Here is a 14,970-nt window from a genome sequence, read left to right on the forward strand (position 1 = left end):
ATTTGTAGTAGAAATGTTCTGGGGTGCTGGGAGCTTTTCACAGAAAGTCTGTAAAACAAAGATTTAAGAAAATTATTTTGTCACTTGAGATTTATAATTTTTAACATTCATTTTATAATTATATATTCTAAACTGAAAGTATGTCGATGCATGGGGGTTTCTGGAAATTTTAAGTTTACTAGCTCAATTAAAGTAGTGGTTCTTTAAAAAAAAATTTTTTTTAAGTTTAAAGAAAATGTGTATTTTAAGTGTATGTGCCTCTTTGAATGTGTATGCACCAGGTGTGTGAAGAGGCCAATGAAGGTCAGAAAGAAGAAGGTGTCACAGTCCCTGGAGTTATAGGTGGTTGTGAGCAACCATGAGAGTTCTGGGAACCAAAGGGCCCTCCCCTCTGGGAGAGCAGTAGGTGCTGAGCTGTCACTTTTAGCCCCTCGGAGTAGCAGCTCTGACCATGCAGTTTAGTAAACTCACTAGAGTGATAGACCTCAGTAGTTAATACTAACATCTACTTAAAATAGAAGATGTTAAGTATCTATTGTTTTTGTCATTATTCTCCTGAAAAAAAAAAAAACTTAGCAGCCATGGAGTTTTATTTTAAATTTTTAAAAAACTAGGTAATATAGCTTAGGCTTTACTGGACTTTAAGAACCTCTTGCCCCAGTCTCTGGAATTCTGAGACTGCAGACATTCATTACTAAATATAAATTCTCCTGTGTTTATCAAACTGTTATAATAACGACTCAAGCGGTGTTCTTGTTTGTTTATTAAACTCAGTCTAGTGCAGGTTGGAATGTTGAGAAATAGACCTGTTGAGTTATGATATAGAAAAGATAAATATAGTTTGACAGTGAAATGGAACTGTAAAAGTTTACAGAAAGGGAGGCATGTAGATACGCAAGAACCAGAACCCAACAATAGGCAGGGTCATAATAGAGGGGGAAACTTGAATTGACAAGTTCTTCCTTTTTGGGTAGGAGTGGGGTGTGGGAAGGATTGTTAGTTTATTTTAGGACAGGTTCTCACTGTGTAGCCTTGGCTAGCTTGGCACTTATGTGCAGACCATGCTGGTTTTGAACTCATGGCAATATGTCCACCTCTGCCTTCAAAGGGTTGTGACTATAGGGTGTACCATTATTCCCAGCTCTCGATGTTTCTTAGACAGTTCTGCAGTTCATCTTCAGGTTACACTAGGTATCACTTGTGATAATGGTCAGTAGATGAAGTAGATATTTAATTGAAATTTTGTGGAGTATTTAGTTAGGTAGACTATTGACTTGTGCTTGTAATCCCAGCACTCAAAAGGGTGAGGAAGGATTGGATCACTGAGTTTGACACTGACAGAGTGAAACCCCATCCTTGAGATACCCAGAGGGAAAGAGAAGGCAGCAGTGTATTGGAAGAAGTCACACTTGTGCCGTTGCTTCTGCAAAGCTCTGCCTAAGTTGAGCATAATTATGATTGGTCTGTTGTGTGGGTTGGAGAATAAGAAATCTTCCTTGGGTCATGATGATGCATGCCTTTAATCCCAGGACTTGGGAGGCTGAGAGAGGTGAATCTGCATTTGAGGCTGGCCTGGACTACAGAATGAGTTCTAGGACAGACAGGGCTATACAGAGAAACCATTCCTAGAAAAACCTTAAATAAATAAGAATAAGAAATCTCTTACAACTGTTGCTTTACAAACTGTTTTTGGGGTAAATTTTGTAAATTAGTTGTCTTTTACAGATACTTTATTTTGCAGTTGAGAAAATTTAAGACAGAGAAGAAAAGTATTTTGCGTGCAGTCATTGTTCATGCAGACTATAGTAAAGTACATGGCCAAAAATGTCAATGAAAATGTTGCAGGTACTTTAAAAAGAAAATTAATCTCAAGTAAAAATTGAGTTTGACATTAAACTATAAGTAACAGTTGAGTATTATGGTAGTGTTCTGGCAGTATTTAGTATAAATGTGATACTTTTTTTTGTATAATTTTCTGTAATCAGTACTTTGGTAACCACTGTCATACTAGATAAAAATGTGTGTGTCTATCAGTCAACACTGCAAAGTCCCAGAAGGTGTGTGGCTTCTGAAACTGGCTGTCTACACTTGGCGTTTTTGTTTGACATTGCATTTCTTACCTTCCTGTTTTCTATTCAAGTAGTCACTCTTTGTGTACTGTTGTATAATAATTTTTATCTGTGACTTTCCTTGAGGACAGTATTGCATGACAGGTCAAGCTAGTTATTTATTCCCCCTGCTCCCCGTTTTTGTAGTGCTGGGAATTGACTCTAGGACTTCAAGCATGCTAGATATGCACTACTCTACTCCGCTATAATCCCAGTTTTCTGCTCCTTCTCTCCCCTAGTGTTTTGTGGAAGGGCCTCCACTGGAGGCCGACCTGGAGCTACTTCTCCTCCAGCCAACAAGTGATGGATCTACTCGTGTGTGCCACTTGTGTCTTTGTATTGTTGTAGTTTTTCAAGACAGGGTTTCTCTCTGTAGCCCTGTGTCTTTTATTTTTTAAACTTAGTGTTCTTACACGTTAAGAGTCCTTCGTCTAATGTTTACTACGCAACAGGGAGCATTGATAAATCAAGTATTTCACACATAAGAGAGAGGCCTTGTATGTGGAAGTTACAGATCAGCTTGTGGGGGAGATGGTAGTTCTCTCCTACCATAGGGGTTTCAGATTGAATTCAGGTTGTCAAACTTGATGGCAAGTGCTTTTATCCAATGATCCATCTTGAAGGCCCAACTAGATTTTTAGTTGATAGAACCTGTCTGTTATACTTCTTTCTTTTTTCCCTCTTCCTCCTCTTCCTTTAGTGCTGAGGGTCAGACTTTGGACCTTATACATGTTAGCCCTCTACCATTCAGCTAATTCCCCGCCTCATTTTGCTTTAACACACTTACCACTTAGAAATCAAGTTTATGTGCTGGGTGATGTGGTGCACACCTTTAATCCTAGCACTTGGGAGGAGAAGCAGGCAGATCTCTGAGTTCAAGGCCAGCCCAGTCTACAGAGTTAGTTTCAGGAAAGCCAGGACTATACAAAGAAATCCTGTCCGTCCCCCCCCCCCCCCCCGCCAAAAAAAAAGTTTATGTTCTTCATAAATGAAGTGAAATATGGATGTGTTACTTGTCAGGATTATTTTCTTGGAAAAGATGTATGTTTTATTAGCATCTCTTTGTGATTACCTCCCTGTTAGGTCTCAGGAACCTAGGACAGATGGCTAGCTGGGGTGCCTATTTAACATGTCAAAGCAGACCTGCCCCACCAGGTTCTTCCAGCATCCCTTCATCCCTACCTGTATAGGGAATGGCTGGCAAACCCTACCCCCTACCCTAAACTTCTCTAGCCCAGTAGCTGGACTGCTCTTCCCCCAGCTACCCTTCCCTGTATAATCCAGCCATTTTGGTTACCTGGTCGTTAGGTCTAGCCTTTATCCTCTTGGTGTCCTGGCACTCCCCTCTCCCTTCCCCAAATTCACGTGGCCTGGCACAGGGACATGTTCTCTCAGATTCTCCCAGATGTCTCTGTCTGTGGCTATGCTTTCCCTTTTCTCCATAATAAAACATTTTGCTCTACCATACCTAGGAGTAGTCATGCCCTTCCTTTTTTGTTTCTTTTATTCCTCCCTTCCCTGCCCCCCCCCCCCAACAACAACAAACATGTTCCTCATGCTTTTCCTCTCTTTCCAGGGTCATGTACCCCAGGCTGGCTTTGAACTTGCTACATAGCTTAAGGTCTTACATTTTTTTGAACCTCATGCCTCCACCTCCCAAATGCTAGGATTATGAGCCTGTGCTTCCACACTTAGCTGTAATACTTTCCTGTACCATCCAGCCCCATCTCCCTACCCACCTCCAGGCCCATCATCTCTCTAACCCCCAAGCCTCACACATGCTAGACAAGTGCTCTACCACTTATTACTAGTCTCTCTCCCCCATACACCTAAAGTCCTTACCTGTACTATTCCCACTCAGTATAAACTTTTGTTTTTACAGTAATGTTTCTTTGCTTGTGGGGAGACATTTTCCCCCCTCCCTGTTTTTTAAACATGTAAATACCATTAAAGTGTGATATACATGGAAAGTTTTCATAAGTGCACAGCTAAGTGAATTTGCACAGGCTGAGCATACTGGTAGTTATTCCTGAGAAGCAGAGTATTTAAAAAAACCCAGAAACTCTTGTACCCTTCCTCTGGCTATTAACCGTCCTTTCCTTCCCCTGGAAAAACTATAATTTTGATGTCCAGGACCACACAATGTCTTGTTTACTTGTTAAAATCTCAGTGTAGAATGTGCTTCACTGTGTTTGGCTGTTTTTGCTCAACATTGTGAGATCATCTACTTTATCATCACTTCATTTTGTAACCTGAGATGGGATCTCAACACTAGCTTAGACGGCCTTCTAAAGACAGTCATAGTTTCCAGGAAGGATGAAGGGCTGCAGAGAAAAGCTGCCTGTGCATTTGGACTGGTAGAACACGTTTGTTTTAATGGGGTTAAGTAAACAGTGTATTTTTAGTTTCTGTCAGTACTGCCTTACATCAGTACCTTAGCTGCTCCCCCAACTTAATTTTGTTCTGAAGACTTGAGTCTAGCAGTCCTGAGCAGCTAGTGCCTTTTCATTACTTGGTAGCTTGCTTTACATTCTTGGAATTCCTCAGGTAGTAGTGATTCCAATGCCAATTTTGGAGGTTGCTTGTAGAATTTTCAAGAAAAAGTCCTAATTTAAATTAAAGCTGTTCTGCATTCAAAATATTTATGTACAAAGTAGTGTGCGGATTATAAAGTCACATTGTAAGCAGCTGTGCAAATGTGAATCATGGGAGACCTTACCAAGTTAGTGTCTCTTTCAGGCTACCTTCTGATGTAAGTGCAACTTTCTTAGCAGGAACTATTCTTTTGTATTTTACTACCACTTTGCTTTCTTAATTTTAAAGTCATTATGAAAGATTCATTACTGTGTTTTTGCACGTAATTTAAGCACTCTTAACTGCTGAGCTTTCTCCAGCTCTGTCTGGTTTTGATGGAACATTTAGGAGAACATTATATTACAGATAACAGAGTACAGAGTGGAATGTGATTGTTACAGAGTTGTTTATCAATCTCAAATACTAGTGATGAATCCCTGGTCTTTGAGCAAGTGTTTTTCTCTTCAGCTATACTCAGTTAATAAATGCCTTGGAGGTGAGGGGTGCCAGCTCATGTTGCCCAGGCTACCCTCAAACTCATTGTGTAGCTGAGGATGACTTTGAATTCCTGATCTTCCTGCCTCCGTCTTCCAAGTGTTGGGATTCCATGTGTACTATCATAGTTGGCCCACAAATGCTAGTGTTGGTGAACTAGTCACAACATTTTCTGGCTTGACTTTAGCTACTTGCATATTCCTTCTGTTAGCCGACTTTGATTTGACCAAGAAATTTTTGATTCATTTGTAACTGTAAGGCACAGGTTCTCAAAGTTTGCCATGCTTCATAAATCATTTAAAAGGTTGGTTGGTTTTACTTTGTTTTGCTTTTGAGGTAGAATTTTATTATATAGTCCCAGATGGTTCTGAACAGAAAATCTGCCCCATCCTACCAACTGCTGGATAATGGCATGTACCACTGCACCCTGCTAGGTTTGAGAGTATTTTGTCATTTTGCCTTTTTGAGACAGGGTGTCTCGAGGCACCCAGACTAGCCTCAAGCTCGTCGTTGTCGTCTTTGTCAGCCTTCCATGTGCCATGCTGAGATGACAGAGCTGTGCCACCAACCCCTACCATACCTGACTTCTTACATCTTTGAACTCCTGGGTTTTTTATGGCTCTGCTGTCAGTGTTTGGGGGTAGAGAGGCAGGTAGGATTCCCACACTGTTACCTCAGCAGCTTGAGGAGTTCCCTTAGAATTTCAGGGACCTTGAGTCCTGTTGAACTAGGATTTGTGGCTTTTGACACTGAAGAATTTCAAGACTAGCCAGCTAGTGAAGCAGAATTGTAAATTTTGTTAAAGATGTTTTACCACAGGCTTCAGCATGAGAGTCAGGCCAAAAAGGTACTCAGAAGAAGCATACTGGAGTGGAGAACACAGGTGGGCTGCTTCAAGATGAGTTCTTGGTTTTTGTAGGATTTTGGTTGCATTGAAAGTTACTATATTATCACTGATTGTCCTTAAAGGTGCCTAATAGGATTATAATTGATGGAGAAGTCTAGTCCATGGGGTTACAGGAAAGTAGATACCTTGCTGTTAATAGCTTTGTTTTTCTTTTTTTAAATTATTTTATGTGTATGGGTACCTTGGAGGCCAAAGAGGGTGTCTGATCCCCTGAACCTGGAGTTATAGACTGTTATGAAGTTTCATATTGGTGCTAGGAATTGAACCCAGGTCCTCTGGAAGAGCAGTTGGTACTCTCAACTACTGATCTATCTCTCCAACCCTATTGTAAACTATTCTGTAGATTATCTGGGCCTGTGTGGGGAAAGGAATGAGGCCTTGCCCAAGGTCCTGGATATTTAGGCCTCAAGCTTAGGTCATTGCTACATCAGCATAAACTATCTGTATATGAAAGATATGTTGTCAGCCTTAAGAGCAAATGTTAACTGCTGGAGTTGCTTCTCAGCTACTGAGAGACTCCACTCAGACTCTGGGATGGTGGACCCCTTTTCTTCTCATGTCTCCATAATTTCCCTGTCTTCTATCCTGCTTCAGTGCAAGAGGTTCCTTAACACTGAAGAATTTGAAGAGTAGGTTTGGCATAATTTTGAGGTTTTAGTTTGTGGGTCAAATAATAATACACTATTAATAAAAATTATCATAGCATTTGCTAAGTTTTTATTTTTGCTGATAATTTAAAAATTGAAAAGAATTGGGATTGGAGAAATGTCTCTGAGGTTAAGAGCTATTGCTCTTGCAGAGGACCTGGGTTCAGTTCTCACCACCCATATGGTAGCTCACAGTCATCTGGAACTACATTTCCAGGGGACCTGGCACCCTTTTCTGACCCCTGCAGGCATCAGAATTATTTCCCTTTTACTTTTGTGTGTGTGTATTTTGCCTACATGTATGTCTGTGCATTTGTGCATGCAACACCAGCAGAGACCAGAAGAGGGCATCAGATCTCCTGGAGCTAGAGTCACAGATGGTTGTGAGCTGCTGTGTGGGTGCTCTGAAAGGACAGCTAGTGCTCTTATACTGCTGAGACATCTCTTTAGCTTCAAATAAAGCTTAAAAAAATTGCTGGTTCTGATCACTGATGAAGAGCAGTGAGAGACTTGGATTTGCCATTATTGAACACCTGTTTGTGGGCAGGTGGGCCCTTTTTATAGTCATGGTTTTGGGTGGTAGAATGTAAAGAACATGGGCTTGAAACTTGAATTTAAATTCTGACTCTAACTTATTAGCTCTGTAAGTTTAAGCAAATTTCTTTATCTCTAAGCTGTATTTTCCTTATAAATAAACTTAGTGCATTCTGGTTGGAATCTGTAAAGCAGAGGCTTGTGAGTACTGCTGGTTCCTACTGATGTAGAAACGGGCAGTCAGGGTGTGTCACACAGTGACATGTGTGACTCCAGGGCTCACAGTTATTCACTGAAGTGTTTCAGTTAATAAGTAGTGGCCATGTCAGCTTGGAGTTTTTGTTGGAGCTCTCAGAAAAGTAGGTTTCAGAAAGTTCAGAAAAAAGATATTGACTATGACTAGTATAAGCTGTCAGTACTGATAGATAACCTCTGATAGTGCAGTGTTACTGAAATGACAACAGATTTCTATTGAGTTTAGAAAAATGTGTGAGTAATCCAAAGAAATTATAACAAAAATCCGACAAAAGAACACTTCCCTATCCAAACAAATGAAGTACCAGCCTACCAGTAGGATTCCATGTTTGCTGGTATACATTTGCAGTGTTGGCTTTGCTTTGAAAGCTATTAGGAAAGGCAGGCTTTGGGGGTGGGGGGGAACTGGCGCATGACTAGCTGCTTCTGAGGATTCCACAGTACCAACAACAGGCAGTTCGCAGCCACAGATAACTCCATATGGCATCATAGACACACATAGAATTAAGAACTTGAAATAATAAAAACAAATATTTTTTTGCTTTTATTACTTTATTTTATTGAGGGAGGATTTTTGATGTGTGAAAAGGAGAGGAAGAACTATTGAGGAACCTGAGTACGCTTAGCCGAGAGAAGAGAAGGAAGATCTGCTAGGAGATAATGAAGAATTTATGGAACAACTGTTTGCATGGAACAGACTAGATTCAGTATACTGCTAGCTGTTTCCCCTAAGCAATATGGTTCTTCTTTTAAAATTTATTTATTTGTATTTTATGTACATTGGTATTTTGCCTGCATGTATGTCTGGGTGAGAGTGTGGAATCCCCTGGAACAGGATTTATAGACAGTTGTGAACTGCCATGTGGTTGCTGGGAATTGAACCTGGGTCTTCCGGAAGAGCAGCCAGTGCTCCTAACCGCTGAGCTATCCCTTTAGCTCCTGCAATATGGTTCTTTTAAATTCCATTAAAATGAACAAAATCAAGGAATTAGAGTGAGGTCTTAGTGGTTAAGAGCACCTACTGATCTTGTAGAGGATCCAAGTTCAGTTTCCAACACTGATGTCAGGTGATTCACAACTGTCTGCAACTCTAGCTTGAGGGGCTTTGTTGCCTCTGACCTCTTCAGGCATACCCACAAAGACAGGGTTTGTCTTTGAGATAGTCTCTCTAGCCCTGGCTATTCTGGAACTCACTGTGTAGACCAGACTAGCCTTAAACTAAAAAGAGATCTGCCTGTCTCTGCCTTAGTAGTGCTAGGATTTTAAAGGTATGCACTGCTGTGGATATTGCTCTGTACCAACATGTAAAATACTGGTAAGCCACGAGCCATGTGGCAAAGTATAGATTTATAGAAATGGGATAGTTTAAGATAGAAGAACTAGATAACAAGAAGCCTGCCATGGCCATACAGTTTATAAGTAATATAAGTCTCTGTGTGTTTACTTGGTTGGGTCTGAGCGGCTGTGGGACTGGTAGGTGAGAGAGATTTGTCCTGACCGTGGGCCAGGCAGGGCCAGGCAGGACCAGGAAAACTATAGCTACAATGCACCACCATGGCTGGCCTAACCTTAGATTTCTTTTCTTTCTTTCCTTCTTTCCTCCTTTCCTCCCTTCCTTCCTTCCTTCCTTCCTGCCTGCCTGCTTGCTTTCTTGCCTTTCTAGTCTTCCAACTACATCAAAGACCTCAGAAAGATATAATATTACCTAAGTAAACAGGAAGTGCATTGTAAGCAACTTCCAAAAATCTAGAATGACAGTGACAGCTGGCTGCCTGGACAGTCACTTAAAGTTCTTCTGTAATGTTGGTGTATCCATTTTCAGCCTATAGGCCTAGAGTCTCTCAGTCACTTTTCTCTGTGTCCTTTAGAATATCTGGCAGTTTGTTCTGTGAAGCAGGAACCTGAAGGACCATTTCTCTTGCAAAGTTCAGTGGTCACCTTCCTATGGTTTCTGCATGTCCAGTCAATACAACATTTTGTCAAGCAGTCCAGGCAAGAACAGTTTTTTGCCCAAATGGCTATTTTTGCCAAAAAAGAAGATAAACTCCATATAGCGTGTCTTTGACACCTACCTTTCTCTCTGAAGTAAATCGGTGTTGCCAGGAGCAGATGTGTCTCATTGTCCAGGAAAGTCTTCAGTTTTTAAAACATTTTAAATGCTATATTCTGTAGGTCTTTGAAGTGTTTGAAGATTATCTACCTAGTTTAATTATATCTATGTATATATCTAGAAAACTCAACATGACTATAAGTTTGACTATAAGAGAAGATTAATTATTAATCTGTATTTCTTAATTATCCATTACAATTTAAATGAGTTATATAAACATAATACCATAAATGAGAGTAGAAATATATATAACATAAAATTATTTTTGAATTTGTATCAATAAACTAAAATCTATACCAATGTAAAACATTTTAAACAAGTTGCTGTTTAAAAGAAGGTTCAGCAATCCTTTTATCCTATCATATCTATATCCTATATTCTCATATCATATCCCCCTTTCTTCTTTTAGAAAGAGATTGACTATGACTAATAACAGTTTGTAACCAACAACTTAAACAAAGACAAACATACATAATTCATTTTTAGTAATGTGGGCGTAGTTTTCTAGGCTACTTCCTGCTGATAGGGGGCGCTAGTAGTCTTATGGGGATCCTGAGAAAATTCGAGATAATGGTTAAGTCCTTGGAAGACCTTTATTGATAGGTACCATCTGTTAAGGTTCAGGAGGTCTGGCAGAGCCTCCTTTCCAAAACAACATATCCTTAGATCCAAATTTTGAAGTCAAGATAACTTTAAAATATACATATTGGTTTAACTGAGCGGCCTTTACAATCAAATGTCTCTCTGTAGTTAAAAATCCCAAAGAGAACACAATCCAGATTCTCTGTGTCATATTCATCTTTATGTGGCTTATTTTTTATATTACCTTTACTGTCTCCTTAAAGACTTTATTTTAAAAAACTATTTCTTTATATAACTGTCTATATTCCTTTTCCTCTCTCTTCCAAACCTACGTACATTTTTACACACACCGTAAACTGTTTGGAGGTTTATTTAATCTGAATCTGACTTACTGTAAATCTGTTGCTTTAAACTGCAGTATTACTAGGACTGAAATGTTAGCTTTGGCTGCTGGCTCTTCCTACCTCAGCTTCCCAACATAGCAGAACTATGTTTACAGCCACCTCTGGGAACCATGCTCACCGCTGACTCTGGGAAGCAGTGGGTCTGTGCTTCCATCCAGCAGCATGTAGCTCAGAAACCTCTCTTTTTCTTTCTTTCTTTCTTTTTTATTTTTTTTAGTAGCAAAAGCTATATCCACCATGCACCACATTGTGCGGCTTGCAGAAACCTCTGTGTATGTAACTCATTGGTAATCCGTTATGCTGTAGCTCCAGCCCATATGACGTGAACCCACCACAGCCAGGGGAAGAATGGGCAGCCAAATTCCTAAAACACAGCAAGTTCCAGAATTTAAAGTCCTGAGTCATGACAGTACACTGGAATTCAAGTTTATCTGGTACATGGAACATTCACACAGTGTGAGGTCGAGCTATAGGCCTTGTGTACTTCCTACTTCACAAATGAGTCTGTCAGATATGCTAAGCCTGTAGGCCAAAGATGATGCCCCAACGTGCAGAGAAACCTCTGGTGACTGTCCAGGCAGCTGGCTGTTCTGTCAACTCACAGTTTTTTGGAAGTTGCTTGTTTGTACTTTATGTTTTACTAGGTAATATTATTTCCTTCTTGGGTCTCTGAGGGAGTTGAAGACTAGATAGTTGTAATAACAGTTTTCCTTGTTAAGAAGTTCAGAAAAGAAACTCACTAAGGAGGTGTAAAGTGTATAAGTTTGAAATACATAAGATAGTTTTCTGTTGGTAATAAAAGTTAGGATAGGAAGTGGATTAGGTACATTTTGGGCTCACCAAAATAGGATAGATAATGGAATATTTTCTCTTAATTTGTCAATGCAAATAGACTAGACATTGTTGTATTTATTGCTTGTATGTATTGTATATAGTTATTGTACTTAGTTTTTCTTATAACTTTTTCTATTTTTTTAATTTTTATTAGACAAAAGAAGGGGGAAATGTGGTGATACTTTATTTGTGCATTAATAAATAAAGCTTGCCTGTACAAGTCCTTAATCCCTTATCAGGCATGATCTCTGTGTGTTCAAGGCCACACTAGGGAACAGAGCCAAGAGTGTTGATGCACGCCTTTAATCCCAATACAAACCATTGAGGTCTGGGGGTCTGTACAGACAGACAGAAAGTGACAGAGCTGGTTGGAAGAGGAAGTGAGGTAGCTGGGCTAAGATAGCCAATGAGAGGGCAGAACAGCAAGGCAATCAAGGCATGGGTAGACAGGAAGTAACTTGCATTTGGAAGCTGCAGCATTGGTGAGATAAGGTTACCTGGTGTCTTTCCCTGTTTCCCTGATCTAAGGCTTTCATCCCTATATTTGGCTCCATTTAGAAATTCATCTACACGGGAGAGCCAGTTTTCTATGTGGGCATGGCTCCTGTTAGATTGACTATGCTCCAGAGGTGGCTACTATACTCAGAATCTAGGGGCAGCAGAAATTGAAGATGATGGGTCACTAAATTAAAAAGAAAAAGACTCAAACCAGGGGGTAGGTAGGGAGGTAGGGCAGAGTTGGGAAGAGTTAAGGGGAGGAGTTCATACATTATATGAAATTCTCAAAAAATTAACAAAATATTTATAAGATAATATAATTATACTTCAATTAAAAATCATTTAATAATATAAATGTACCATTCCCCTTTCCACACTGTGCTGCTCCTAAGTAATGTTGCATTCAACTTCTGTTGCATTCAAGTTGTAGTCTAAAATGGGAATAATGAAAGTCCTAAAAATGATGTTTTGTGTATGGTTTTGTTTTTGAGATAGGATCTCACTATGTAGCTCTAGCTGGTCTTGAACTTACAGAGATCTGCTAGCCTTCACCTCCCAAGTGCTGGGATTAAATTCATGTGCCACCATGCTCAGCCAGCCATAGATTTCTGACAGCTTTAAAAAGAATGAATATAGTATCTAGTTGTCATACATAATTCATACTAGCAGTTATTATTGCCTCCCCTTAGTAATTTCTGCTATAATGCTTTTACTACTTGCTATAATTTGTTTTATTTAATACTCAGGATAATTGTATATAATAGTTTTTTCCTTCCCTTAAACCAGAGTTCTCAACCACAGGTTCCCTTAAACCACAGGTCACAATGCCTTTTGGGGGTTGAGTGACCCTTTCTCTGGGGTCACATATCAGATATCTGCATATGAGATACTTACATTATAATTTGTAAGAGCAGCACAATTAGTTACGAAGTAACAACAAAGTAATTTTGTGACTGGGTGTTACCACAACATGTATTAAAGGGTCACAGCATTAGGAAGGTTGAAAACCACTGACTTAAACAAATGAGAAATTCGGGGCTGGAGAGATGGCTCACTCATTGGGAGCACTGACTGCTCCTGTAGGGACTAGAGAGATGGCTCAGTTGTTGTGAACACCAGCTGCTCTTCGAGATTCCCAGCACCCACATGGCAGCTCACAACCATCCATTGCTTCAGTTCCATGGAATCTGACACCTTTTTCTGACCTCCAGGGACATCAGGCATACAGTCTGATGCACAGATATACATGTAAGCAAAATACCCGTACATATAATAAGTAAAATATAATAATTAAAAAATGGTTAAATGGATGTCAAACATGAATTTTTCAAGGTCACATGAGTTACAGGTTTAGTTTGGATTAGAACCCAGAACCTGTAGATGCTTTTCAGAATACTAAGATGCTTCTCAAATACATGCTGTAGGCACCTTTGATTCTTGGTTAAAGTCTTAAAACTGAGTTTTGTATCTTTCCATTATTTCCAGATTCTTTTTGATTCTTCCTAGTTATCTATTTTGCTTAGTAGTCTAGATTTCACCCATGGAAAGAAAAACGAGTCTGGTTTTATTCTGTGTTTATAAAGTGCTTATGTCAAGCCGAAGTGTGAAGCTGTGACAACTTTTCTAGGCAGGGCCAAAAGGCCATCAGAGCCAGAAATAAGAAAATACTTAGGATGAAATATTCCTGTATAAAATTTGGGTTTTTTTTTTTTAAGATTTTTTTTTTTTTTATGTGTATGGATGTTTTGCTTGCATGTCTGTCTGTGTACCTTGTACATGCCTGGAGGCCAGAAAAGGGCATCAGATTCCCTGGAACTAGAGTTATAGACAGTTGTTAGCTGCCATGCATGTTCTGGGAACTGAACCTAGATCATTGGGAACAGCAGCCAGTGCTCTTAACCGCTGAGCCATCTCCAGCCCCTGTATGAAGTTTTTAATACTAAATCTGAGGAAATTGAAATAGACAGTTGGGATGGGTGGTAATATTGGTTATCAATTTGATTGCATCTGGAATCAAGTAAAAGGCAGGCCACTGGGCATTCCATTAAGGGATCTTGTTGATCAAATTATGTGAAGTGGGAGGGTCCACCCTAAATGTGGGTGGCATTTTCAGGTGGTAGCCTAGATAAAAGATGGAAGAAGCTGCTGCTTTTGCCTGCTTGATTTCACTCTTGCTGGCAAGTTCATCAACTTTGCTGTTGCTACTGCTGTCTTCGTTCACTGATATTAGAAATTGTTTGGGTCAGCACATACCAAACTGATCCAGCATTGGTTCAAGATTAGGATGGGCAGCTACCTCTCAGGCTAACAGCTGAACTTGGCTATGTTATCATCTATGTGGTCCTAGTTATACCACAGGCCAGCCCAGTTAAAACAATTCCTTACTGGGAATCTTCCCAGGAGATCCTAGATTGGGCCAAGATGACAATTAAAACCAACCTGACACAAATGTATTCAGAGACATTTGGGGGAGATACCCAGAAGTTGACTCTTTACCTTGTCCCCATCTACCCCTCCACCCCTGCATCTCTCCCCCAGAAGTTAGCTAAAGGAAGTCTTATCTCAAACATGATAACCTCTACCTTCAAACAATTTGGAAGATGGTTGAGAAGACAACAAAAATGAGACAAGATTGTAACAATGAGATAGTTATGGTATTATTTCTAATTTAAAGTGCAGCAAATTTTTGTTAAATTTAAAAAACTTTAAGGAAAGTGACTCATTATCTGACTTCAGTAAGAAACAAGAGCATAAAAACAAACACTTTGGTGGACTAGGGTGTAGCCCGTGCTAAGGAACTTACCCAGCATACACAAAGCCTAAGTTCAGTCCTCAGCAACTGTAAAAAAAAAAAAGTTTGTCCATGGTCAAAATTTCTGCATTAAGTACGTAAAACAAAAAGCCAAACTATGTACTACTGTTCCTTTTCCACATCTCCCAGAATTCAGTAACAAGTACCGTTCTCTAACTTGTCTGTCTTATAGACAATCCTTCTTGGGCTCGCATTTCTGCTTTAATACCA

The 14,970-nt window shown here is 39.8% G+C and overlaps 1 protein-coding gene across 7 annotated transcripts in view; it reads left to right on the forward strand.

Annotated features, from left to right (window-relative positions):
- The window catches only part of Zzz3 (zinc finger ZZ-type containing 3), a 79,208-nt gene that overhangs the window by 2,399 nt on the left and 61,839 nt on the right, over positions 1–14,970 (forward strand). The window lies entirely within an intron of this gene.

Source organism: Onychomys torridus, chromosome 6, assembly GCF_903995425.1.
Source record: "Onychomys torridus chromosome 6, mOncTor1.1, whole genome shotgun sequence".
In the NCBI taxonomy this organism is placed as follows: Eukaryota; Metazoa; Chordata; class Mammalia; order Rodentia; family Cricetidae; genus Onychomys; species Onychomys torridus.